Source organism: Sus scrofa, chromosome 8 (assembly GCF_000003025.6).
Source record: "Sus scrofa isolate TJ Tabasco breed Duroc chromosome 8, Sscrofa11.1, whole genome shotgun sequence".
In the NCBI taxonomy this organism is placed as follows: Eukaryota; Metazoa; Chordata; class Mammalia; order Artiodactyla; family Suidae; genus Sus; species Sus scrofa.
The window spans coordinates 19981853-19994634 of record NC_010450.4 but is presented as its reverse complement, the minus strand read 5'-3'; the positions used below and the strand labels follow the sequence as shown (position 1 = coordinate 19994634).

At 43.6% G+C, this 12782-nt stretch overlaps 1 protein-coding gene across 2 annotated transcripts in view; it reads right to left on the bottom strand.

Moving 5' to 3' along the window:
* The window catches only part of RBPJ (recombination signal binding protein for immunoglobulin kappa J region), a 233712-nt gene that overhangs the window by 172112 nt on the left and 48818 nt on the right, over positions 1 to 12782 (bottom strand). The window lies entirely within an intron of this gene.

Below are 12782 nucleotides of genomic sequence, written 5' to 3'. Positions count from 1 at the left end.
AAAGCAAATGACTCTGAAGAAAAAAAAGAAAATAGAAGAGAAATGAGCTGAATTTATTTGCAAGGAGATAAAAATAAACCATTGATTGCATCAGAAATAAAGAGCATCTGAAGAAACAAAAGAACATTTATAACAGCCCAGCTATGTGTGGGTACTAGGTCTGGTAGTTAGAATAAGGACTTATCCAAGGACTTACGCTTATTTCCCAGCATGCGGACATTCCTGGACCAGGGATTAAACTTCTCCCACAGGAGTGACCGGAGCCACAGCAGTGTCAATGCCCAGTCCTTAACCTCTAGGCCACCAGGGAACTCCATGATGACTTTTTAAAATCCACTTTACAGACAGTAGTATAGCACAGTCATCAAGTACATATATTCACCTAGACTATCTTTGTCCTAATCCGGTCTCTCCTTTACATTTATTTATTCATTTATTTATTTTAAGGTTTACTGAAGTATCGTGAATTTACAAGGCTGTGACAATTTCTGCTATATTATTTATTTATTTATTTTTGGCCATGGCTGCAGCATGCAGAAGTTCCCAGGCCAGGGATCGAACCTGGGCCATAGCAGAGACCCGAGCCACAGCAGGGACAACACTGGATTTTTAACCCACTGTGCCACCAGGGAACTCTGGTCCTATACATTTATTGTCTCATTTCAGCCTACTGTTCTTTTCCTACTATGATTATCTTGTAAGAAGATCCATACAGTATTGGTACTATCATTAATGCACATAGATGAGGGAAACTGATGCTCAGAGGGGTAAAATCCCTCTACGAAAGGACAATCAGCTAGTAAATAGCAGAAATGGGATCTGAAAGCAGGCTTGGTTACGCCTAAGTCTGTGCCCTTCGTGGTTACTTTTCTTGCTCCCGGTGAGGGGAACGTTTTGGTGCAGTGGAGTAAGATGGAAAAGTTAAGGGGCAAATACTTCTGGGTAGGAGGAGACCCAGGGGATGGGGTACAGTCTCTTAAAGGAGCCAAGGTCAGAGCAACCTGGTCAGTAGATGCTCTTGAGGGCCCAACAGAAGGCACAGCAACGGAGGCTGGCTGTGGAACTCTTCACCCATTTCTTTACCGTGCCAGGGTTCAGTCCCAGAGGTCCAAGACACTGACCCACTCAAGAGAGGCGCCTCTCTTTTCCCTCAGCTATTGCTTTTGTTTGTTTGTTTTGATTTGTTTGTTTTTACTGTAGCCCAACTCAACCGAAGAGCTGATGTGAGCACCACAAACAGCCCTAGAACTTTCTGCCCCATTCAGAAAAACATACCCCCCCTCCCACCACACACACCAAAGAGAAGAAAGGCAGAGAGTTTATTACATGTCTTTGAGGCTCCCTGACTCGTTCTCCGTCCCGCTGCCTAACTTGTTTTAATTTCTCCTAAGGAAGCCCGTGGGTATATGCTGATTTGCTTGGCTACAGTCATGGGTACTTTTTAGAAAAACAAAGCCAAGAAGAGCTCTCAAGCCTCCCTGACTTGCACCATGGGCCAATAGTTGTTTTATTAAGTGCTGATTCCGCCTGTGGAGCTGAGTTAATGGAGGTGGGGAAAAAAAGTCAGGGCCAAAACAAGGCACCATTCAGACGTAGGACTGAAAACATCAAGGTAACAGAGAGTCTCTTTACCCAGCCCTGCGGGGCCAAGTTCTATATGAATGAAAGGGGAGCGGCTGTTCAACATCCACCCAGTCAAGCTATTCATAGAGACTCAGCAAGAAGGAAAAGACCTATTACTCATGGCCTCCACCCCTGGCCAGCTTGAGATTATTCCCAATGGGAGAGATTTCCTTGCATTTTGTCCAATTGCATTTACAGATTTAAGTTTTTACCTAGAATTTTGTTGATTAGTCACATGTTGTGTCCTTGGGTGTTGTTTTTCTTCCCTGCTTTTTAAAAAAGGAGGACCGCAGAGATTTGAAGATGCAAATAAGAAAACATAGGCTCAAAATTAAAGACCCTTGTGATCCTGTTGGATAGAACAGCGAACTACATCTAGTCACTTGTGATGGAACATGATGGAGGATCATGTGAGAAAAAGAACGTATATTTACGTCCGAGTGGGTCACTTAGCTGTACAACAGAAATTGACAGAACACTGTGAATAGACTACAATGGAAAAAATTAAAATCTTAAAAAAAAACAACCTTCAAAATGTGAAATGTGAAGCAAAATATGAATTGGAAGGGGAAGTGAAAATACTATAAATCATCGCTATCAAACAGAAGGTCACTATTAATGACAGGTCTTGTGACAATGATATCTAGATAGGTACCTTGCTGGGATTCTTCCCCTGAACAGTGTGCCACATGTGGGTGTGAGCTTGTGTGTGCATGTGTGTGATTGTGTGTTCGGGTGTATGTTTTAGAAGGAATAACTGAAACAGAGACAGTCTGCAAAGCAGCAACTGGGGGAAATGGCAGAATTAGGCGGGATGGATAAAGTAGCCAAACAGAGTCTGCTGCTGAAATTACAACCAGATTGCCTCTGAAAAGCAAAAAGCAAATACGCTCAAAAAAAAAAAAAAAAAAAAAAAAGCAAATAAGCTCGAGCAAATAAACCCCTGTAGCAGATTCGCTTTCGCAAGTGTACCTGTGAGACGATGTCCAGATCCCTCCTTCCAGATGCGAAGCCGGGTGCGGAGGAGGAAGAGGGGGTTGATGCGGCTGCCGGAACTGGGAAGCCCTGAGTGGTCCCGGTGGCCTACTCACCACAGTGGGACCGACCCCGGGGTGAGACCTGCTGGGGAGGCCTGGAAACAAGTAGCAGTTCAGGAAACTGCTCTTGGCAATTCTCTTGGGACATTCGGGAATGAGAACGTGAAAGCAGCCAGAGAAGGGACAGGCCGGCGGGGAGACGTGGAGCAAAAGCGCTGACATCTGCCATCTATCAGCGGCACCCAGACGCTCCGTGACTAAAGCGAAGGCTGCTGTGCGTTTCTGGATTTTCCACATCACAAGCCGCAGATTCTGGGAGAGCGCCCTTGGAATGAGGTGGACATATGGTCCTGTACCCTGGGCCTGCTGCCTCAGATGTTCTGAAACAGCAGCAGCTCCAAGTGAAAAAGCATAAATGAATACAAGACCGTGCGAAACTCCGTTCCGCTCGGGTGGGGATGAAATTCATTCACGGTCACTTAGATCCTGATATAGAGGCTCATCTTGGGTCCTTTCCATGGAGAGGATGAATGTTAATAAGAATGATCATTGCTAATATTTAGTATTGCCTACTCTGTGCCAAGCCTGTTATTTGGATTATTTTATTGACTCTTCACAGCTACCTGCTGAGGTAGCCAATATGAACGTTCATCTCCATTTTTCCTAGTTCTTAGGTAACTAGCCAAGTCACTGTAGCCAGGACAAGGCAGAGCTGAGATCCAAACAGAAGGTCTTGCCTACTCCAGAGTCAGCTAACCACCTGGCCTGCAGGACTGAGGTTCTGAACTCACTAAGAAACTACCCAGGTCTTTGCAATGGCAAAGGAGACAGGAAAGAATTCAAATCTAATTACATGGCTGCCAGTCATGCAGGATCCAACCATCAGATGACTCAAATGAAATTTTTTTTTTTTTTTCTAACATTGCTGCATAAACATTCTCTACTCTGCTTTCCTGAGACAGAGACAGAGGGGAATCTTTGGGGCTTATGCCAAAGAGCCACTTCCAGGGCTCTTCCTTATGGTCAGTGAGGATTCAGCTGCCTTTCCCAGCCCCAAGGTCTCCGTGGTTCTGAAAAAGAAGTGATATTTGGAATGACACCTTGAGGCCCTGCTGGATTCTGGAGTGCCTCTCTCAACACGGAGGACTCATCATGGAATAAATTTAAATTCTCTTTGGCCTAGTTTTCTCTTAAAATCAGTTTTATTGCGCACATTCTAATTCTGAGAAAACTGGATGGCTGTGTATGGTATCCATGGCAGCCCCCACTTAAACAGAATATGAAATTTACCAGGCCACTCTGTGCCTCTGATATTCTAGATAAATGGAATTAAACACAAACAGAAGCACGTTAGCAGTCTTTTTAAGGCAACTACAGGAATTCTATGCCCATAGGGTCCTCGAAGGGTCAGACTGGGTCCTAACTCCACTCAGGCAGATAGAGCACCTGTAAAAACAAGGTGAGCTTGTCTCCCTATTTCAGAATAGTAAGATTTGGGTGGTTAGCTTCTTTAACTGTTCCCCCACCCCCTATCTTCATTGGATTGATTCAAATTAAAAATTTTTTTTTCTCTCTCTTAGTAGCATGGCAGTTGATTATATCCTACTTCTTTTTTTTTTTATCAGTGTTTGCCCTTGAGGAAAAAATATGAATAGGCTTATTTTTTTATAGCTATTTTAGGTTTCCAAAAAAGTTGATCAGAAACTATATAGTTCCTGGAGTCCTGTCATGGCTCAGTGGGTTAAGAAACCAACTGGTATCTATGAGGATGCCGGTTCAATGCAGGCCTTGCTCAGTGCATCAAGGATCCGGCATTTCGGTGAGCTGTGGTGTAGATCACAGACGCGGCTCAGATCTGGTATTGCTGTGGCTGTGGCCGGCACCTGTGGCTCCAATTCGACTCCTAGCCTGGGAACTTCCATATGCTGCAGGCATGGCTGCAAAAGGGAAAAAAAATAAAAGAAACTACAGAGTGATGTTTGGGGTTAGTAGATGCAAACTACTACTTCTAGAATGGATAAGCAATGAGGTCCTACTGTATAGTACTGGGAACTATATCCAGTCTCTTGGGATAGATTATGATGGAAAATAATACAAGAAAGGGCATATATATATATATATATATATATATATATATACACACACACACACATATATATATGTACGTGTGTGTGTGTGTGTATATATATATATATATATATATATATTTATGACTGGGTCACTTTATGTACAGCAGAAACTGGCACAGCATTGTAAACCAACTCTACTGTAATAAAAAAAGAAACTACAGAATTCCCATATATCCTCTCCCCAATAAGAGTCCTAGGTTCTCTTATTATTGTTTTGCATTGGTGATGTACATTTGTTATAATTAATAAACCTACATGGATACATTATTATTAACTAAAGTCCATAGTTGACATGAGACTTGCCTCTTGCTGTTGTATATTCTATAGATTTTGGTCAGTGTATAATGACATGGATTGCAGCATCATTTAGAATAGTTTCATTGTCATAAAAGTCCACTGTGTTCCACCTACTTATCCTCCTTCACCTCCCCCACCTCGGTCCCTAAATCCCTGGCAAACACTTATCTTTTTTTTTTTTTTTGTCTTTTTTTTAGGGCTGCACCTGCGGCATATGGACATTCCCAGGCTCGAGATCGAGTCTTAGCTACCGCTGCCGCACCTACACCATAGCCGCAGCAACCTGGAATCCAAGCCATGTCTGCAATCAACACCGCAGCTCACGGCAATGCTGGATCCTTAACCCATTGAGCAAGGCTAGGGATTGAACCTGTGTCCTCATGGATACTAGTCAGGTTTGTTACTGCTGAGCCACAATGGGAAGTCCAAACACTGATCTTTGTACTGTCGCTGCAGTTTAGGCTTTTCCGTAATATCATGTAACTGGAATCAGAGGGTTTATAGTCTTTTCAGACTGGCTTCTTTCACTTAGCTATGTGCAATTAAGTTTTCCCTATGTTTTTTCATTGTCTTTGAACTTTTTTTAAACAAACATGTAAAAAATTAGTTTTCCTACTAAAAATAATCAGTATCTATAACCCACCCCACTTCCCTATTACAAAGCAATGCATGTTCTTACTTCTGTTTTCCTTCACATCAGCTACCTCCAACCCAGATTTTGTTGAAATTTTGGTTCCAGGTAGGTATTAATTTTTTTGTATTATACCCCTTATATTGGAAATTTTTTTTCTTAATAAATGAAGCCTCACTACTCCATTGTCACCAAATGTTTAAACTTAACTCTATGTGTCCCTGTTTTTTTACTTCTCGCTTTATTGGATTCTTTGTCCTGGCTCCAATTTCTAGAGCTCTTTTTGGGACTGAGTGAGCAGAGGTGGATCAGGGGACAGGAATTCCTTTGACTCTTGGAGATGTAGCCAGACATAGACTCCGATCCTCCTGGACTGCTTCTGGAAAATTGGACTGCCCTGACTGGCATAAATTTAGCAAGCATGTATTAAGCAACGGCGACATGCTAACGCTGTGCTTCAAATGAAGCAATGTCACTTGGGTTCTGTCATCAAGAAAGTCTATACTCACTGCTGTGGATGAAAGATGGGGGTGGGTTGGGGAAGAGACAGGATAGTGGTAATTGGTGTTCAAGTCATACTCTCTGAGTCACAGAATGATGAAGATCAATTTAAGATAATTAACTAATATTAATACTAATAATATTAATCATTAACATTTATTGAGAATGGCAAAGATTCTCCTAGACTCTATATTTTCTCTTTAAATTCTTTTTTTTTTTTTTTGGTCTTTTTAGGGCCACACCTGAGGCATATGGAGATTCCCAGGCTAGGGGTCCAATTGGATCTGTAGCCACCAGCCTATGCCAAAGCCACAGCAACTTGGGATCCAAGCCGCATTTGTGACCTATACCATAGCTCATGGCAACGCCAGATCCTTAACCCACTGAACGAGGCCAGGGATCAAACCTGAGTCCTCAGGGATGCTAGACGGGTTTGTTAACTGCTGAGGCATGATGGGAACTCCTCTCTTTAAATTCTTATAGTAACTCTTTGAGGTTGGTGATATTATTCCCATTTAGGAAACTAAAACAAAGGGAAATTAAGTAACTGCCCAAAGTTCAGAGAGTTAGCAAGTCAGTAGAGCATAGATTTCAACTTGGGCAGTTGCCTCCAAGTACTGAGCTAAAGGGGGGGATAGTTTCTCAGCGCTGAGTATCCCATAGCCACAATCTGTCCTCTGATGCCATTCTTGCCATGTCCATAAGAAAGATTCTGCTTCTGTCTCTTTCTTCTTTTCTGCTGGCTTTGCTCCCTAGGGGGCAAATCTAGGGGCACAAAGCCCTTTACCACCCAGCCCAACTAGCCTCCATCTGTCTTATCCCCTCATTCCAGCCACTCTGAATCTTTAGTCTTCTCTGTATCAGCCATAATAGAACTCTCTGTCTCTGCTTCTTCTCTTTCTGGAATACATTTCCTCTCCTTCATCACCTGGAAAGCTCCTACTACGCCTATTTCCAGACCACTCTCAGACATAACCTCCTTTGTGAAGATTTTCCCCAGATTCCCAGGCAGTGTTGATAATTCCCTTCTCTGAGCAGCCATATATCTACTCACATCCCTCTTCCAGTCCTTGAGAAAGTGGGGAGTGCACTGCTATCTGTTTACTTGTCTGTGATCTCCTCAGGGTCAAAGAATGTCTCTTACTCATCTCTGCATGCTCAACCTCTTGTGAAGCCCAACACATGGTTGTCCCTCAGTGTGTAACGCATATAAAACGCATATAAAAACCTGTGGGCCTCCAACTCATGGAGTGCCCCTCAAACAAGCACATTCACCATCAGAAATCAATGGCAGTATTATAATTTTTACTCTGTGGCTTGAGGAAAGGTCAAAGGCATGTATGTTTTATGTACTGTAAAGCCTTTAGAAAATTCATGTCCTCGTCCCTTCCAGTTTCAATAACCTCCATAGACATGATAGCCCTTCACTCATTCATTCATTCATTCACTTGTTAATTCATCTGTTCAATTCAGGAAACATTTATTGAGAACCCACAGAGGGCCAGGTGCTCTTTTTAGTACTGTTTCCTCCAAAATGCTCTCTCTCCTCTAATCTCACTTTTCAAATCTCAAATGCTCTCCAGACTTCTAAGCCAAGGGTTTTGCTGTCCCTCTCCTCTCATGCTCCCTCTTGAAGATCAGCTTACCTTTCTGGCCTCTCTATTTTCTCTGTTAGTCCCTTAGCAGGACTTCTCTTGATAAAGCAAAATCTAGAAACTGATCCAGAAAACTAGAATCCTTGTTCCTTAGACTCTATCTAAGAGGAAGGGAAACAATTATGAAAATTAAGGTTAAGAATGTAAATTGGTACAGCTACAATGGAAAACAGTGTAGAGGTGCCTCAAAAAACTAAAAATAGAACTACCATATGATCCAGCAATTCCATTCCTGGGTTTATATCTGAAGAAAATGAAAAGATTAATTGGAAAAAATACATGCACCCCAATGTTCAAAGCAGCATTATTTACAACAGCTAAAATATGGAAGCAACCTAAATGTCCATCAACACATGAATGGATAATGTGATTGATATGTATATACATGCACCCAATGGAATATTACTCAGCCATAAAAAGAATGAAATTCTGCCATTTGCAACAATGTGGGTGAACCTAGAAGGTATTATGCTTACTGAAATAAGTCAGACAAAGACAAATACTCTATTTTACCACTTAGATGTGGATTATAAAAAAATAAAACAACAAGACAGAAACAGACTCACAGATATATGGAGGACAAACGAGTGGATACCAGTGGGGAGAGGGGAGGGCTGAGGGGCAAGATGAGGGTAGGAGATTAAGAGATACAAACTACTACATATAAAAAAAATAAACAACAAAGATATATCATGTAGCCCAGGGAAATACAGCCATTATTTTGTAATGACTTTAAATGGAGTATAACCTATAAAAATATTGAATCACTATGTTATACATCTAATATAATACAGTATATATAAATATATATACTGTATATATAATACTGTAATTCAACTATACTTCCATTTAAAAATGAATAAATAAATAGGTAAATTTAGCATCAACTTTGGAAAAAAGGAAATGAAGACATTAGAAATACTGGACCTTGTTACAGGTTAACGCATACTTACACAAACAGGAAATAAGGACCCAGGCAAACGCATTAGGTTTCAAATGAATGATACAGTCAGTAGATGCTATAGGATTAAGGGCCAAAATATGTGCTTGGGCCCCAGATGAATTTCCTCATAGTGATCTAACTGCTTCAGGGCAGTGGGCCACAGGAGCTCAGCTCCTGGCTCTGCTCCTCAGCCTGGGTGGGGGCTGGGACATCTACAACAAATCTTTAACTCTTTCTGGTCCTCTGGTTGGTCATTTCTAAGATTCGGATGTCTCTACCCGCAATCCTCCTCTGCGAGGCACCTGGAGGTGCTAAGGACCCGGAGGATGCCTGTTCCTTTGGAGCTCAGGGAATAGCTGCCCGTCTGAGTTCTTCCATTCTAAATTCTTTATGGGTAGGACCCAGGGAGAGGAAGAAAATACTAGGACCAGAGTACAAGGTCTGTGTCACAGCGAAGTAATCAGCACATAAGCTCTGTCAGGGCAGAAATGTTTGTTTCTCTTGTTCTCACTAATCTAAGTGCCTACAGCAGTGGCTGGACCATTGTAAGAGCTCATTAAATAGTGGTTGAGATGTTTAAATGGTTCCTATATATGAAGATGTATTTCACTGCCTTTGAAACCTAGGTCTCAAACACTTATGGAGAGTACAGTCTTTTCAGGGGCAATGAGGTGGAATCTTTCCAAGTTTAAAATGCACACATACACACTGCAGACAGGATATGCCTGCCCTTCGGCTATTCAATTAGATATTGTGGCAACTCATCTGCATATTATCCAGGCCTGCGGGTATCATTTATCGAGCACTTAAGTTATGTAGAGCCATGGCTGAGAGCATAAACCCTAGGGCGAAGTGCCTGGATTCTAACCCTACCTCTGCCAAATACAGCCAGTGTGACCTTCATCAAGTCACCTAATCTTTCTATGTCCTTGTTGCAGGATAATAACAGCACCGATCTCCTTATTGGGTTTTATTTATATAAAACCATATATATAAATCATTTATATATATAAATGATTTTGTGTGTGTGTGTGTGTGTAAACCTTGGAGCAGCACCTGCTCTGTGAAAGCACATGCTCACCTTGTATTCCTGGGGATTTGGGAGGCTTACCATAAGCCCTTTATAGATGAAGCTGAGGGAAGTCAGAAAGAAGGCTAGGAGCCCCTAGGCAGCTGCAGACCCAGCACTTGAACTCTGTGGGTTTACCCCAGTGCCCGCGGGTTTGCCCATCTCTTTCCCCAGCGACCACAGGCGGCACCAATGCTGTCTCTTGACTTACAAAGAGCTTTTGTCCTGATGCATATTTTCCAAGAGCTCTGCCCTGATCCTTGTCACAACCACCTCCAACCTAAGGCCAAGAAAACCCCACACACCTCCTCTTCTCTGGGTGTTCTTGCTTCCCTCAATACGGTGCCCAGGACCAGCAGGCTGCAGGGCACACCCCCGCCTAGTGACATAACAGAGTGTCTGGAGCGTCCTCTTCTTAAAAACCGGCCTTCTCGCTCAGCCTGCCCCCCAGACCTGAATTTACTCATTTGATAATTCTATCCTTATGTGTCCTTGACTCATTTTTCTTTTAAATTCACTTCATTAATGCTATCATTTCCATTTTTTAAGAACGCTCGGAATCCAGGGGTTGGGGGTTGGCTCTGAGAAGGGCCCAGGCCCGGCCTTGGCCTCAGCGCTAGGTCTGAAGCTCTCCGGTGGCGCTGGCTCTGAGTGCTTCAGGGGGAATTTCCTCAGGCAGCCATGGTTCTGGCATGGACTTCATTGTTGTCATTAGAGCCATCTGCTCGGTTCTCTGGGTGACATCACTGAAAATCTGGACTTCTTTTCCTCAGCAGCAGAGAGCTTGTGGACGCCCGAGGCCTCAGGCCGCAGTGGGGTGGATTCTGTGGGGCTGGGTTGCCATTGTGTGAGGTCTCCTAACCCAGCTCCTCACTAACCAAGGTGAAACTGAGTCTCAGGCAGGCTCTGGGCTTGCTCAAGGTCACACAACTAGAAAGACCCTGAATGGGCCTTGGGTCTTGTAATCCCCTGTGTCGTCTTGTGGTAAATCAACATGACTTCCATCAAGGTGGTATTACTGTGTTTTTTGTTTTTAATGGCCGCACCCAAGGTATATGCAAGTTCCTGGGCCAGGGATCAAACCCAAGCCTCTGGGCGACCTGAGCCACTGCAGTGGGATTCTTAACCCATGGCACCACAGTGGGAACTCCCTTACTGTGTTTTAACAAGGTGGAAATGCCCTATTCTATTTTGCTTTATTCTTCCCCCTTTCCAAAACTCTTGAGCATGTGTCTTCTTTCTCTGTCATGAGGATTCCCTGAGCGTATCTACGTGCCCAGCACCTGTGAGACCCATGGGAACCACAGAGATCCAAGGCCTTGGGCTTTGACCCCACAGAGAACAGTGGAGATGACCAGACCAACCCATGAGACAAGGAGAGTCCAAACCCAACTGAGAACATCCCTAGCTGCAGAATAGGCTGCGCTTCAGGGAGGGATTTAGAAGTTTTATATCGGAGTGGAAGGAATTGGGTGAAAATACCAGCTATTCATTCACATTTTTGTGGGTTTTTTCCAACTGGGCAAATTTTCCATCCGCTTCTGATTTTACGTTGACTGCAAGAGGATGCTCTACTTTCAAATCCATGGTTCAGAGGGAAGGGAGGGTGCACAGCCCTGAATCCTGGGACAGCGAGTTATGGGGCATTCCAGTTATGGGGCATTTGGATTCCTCCAGACAATAACTGGGCTCTTGGGGTCTGCTGGGTCCTCTCGGCCCTGGGATGCTGGCTAAAATACCTCAGGCCATAAAAATACCAGAATGAAAATTCTTATAACACAGTCCATGCGGAGGCTATTAAAACCTCCAAAACGCATCAGTATTGCTCTTTGAGGCCATGAGAGCGCACAGCTGAATGGAAAAGGAAGGGATACTTTCAGGGTGAGTTCAACACCAGTCATCAGAAGCTTTCATTTGTCCTCCGAAAAACATCTTCTCCAGCCTTTAAAATTAATTTATGGAGTTCCCGTCGTGGCGCAGTGGTTAACGAATCTGACTAGGAACTATGAGGTTGCGGGTTCAGTCCCTGCCCTTGCTCAGTGGGTTAACGATCCGGCGTTGCCGTGAGCTGTGGTGTAGGTTGCAGACGCGGCTCGGATCCTGCGTTGCTGTGGCTCTGGCGTAGGCCAGTGGCTACAGCTCCGATTGGACCCCTAGCCTGGGAACCTCCATATGCCGCGGGAGCGGCCCAAGAAATAGCAAAGACAAAAATAAATAAATAAATAAATAAAATAAAATTAATTTATAAGGTTGACTCCCTTTAGAAATGGTTTTAGCAGGCCACGGTAAGGTGTGGTCTTTACATTGCCTTCCTCAATATGACTAATCGAATCTCTGGTGGGGAGAGACAAGGTCCAGTAAAATTTGGTGGCTCTGATCTATGCTTTTTCCTCAAATTCTTCTGCCACCCCTTTAGTTCAAACCACCGCCATGTTCTTCCAGATGCCCAGTGAGCATCTTGACTGAACAGTCTACTCCCCAGGTTTCCCTTCTCATACCCATTCTCCACAAGACATAGTCTTATTTTTCTCAAGTGCACACCCAGGCTATGACCCCACCCCTGCTTAAGCCCCTCGGCCATTCCCCATCGACTCCAAGTTCAAACACTATCCCAGAGCTTAGCAGGCCCTTAATGATCTGGCCTTAACTTCTCTGACCTCATCTCACACCATTTCTAACTTGGTTCATGTCTCCAAGATGCTCCACATGCTCTCTTGAACATATTCAAACCTGCCTGGCTGCTTCCTCTCACTCTTTCACTCTGCTAGTTCAAGTTCACATTCAGACCTCAGTTAATATCTTTTGAGATGGCAGAGCAAGTCTCCCATTCATTGCTTATAATGGGTTGAATGATGTCCTCTTACCCCCACCTCCCAAGATGTGTCCATCTTGCCTGG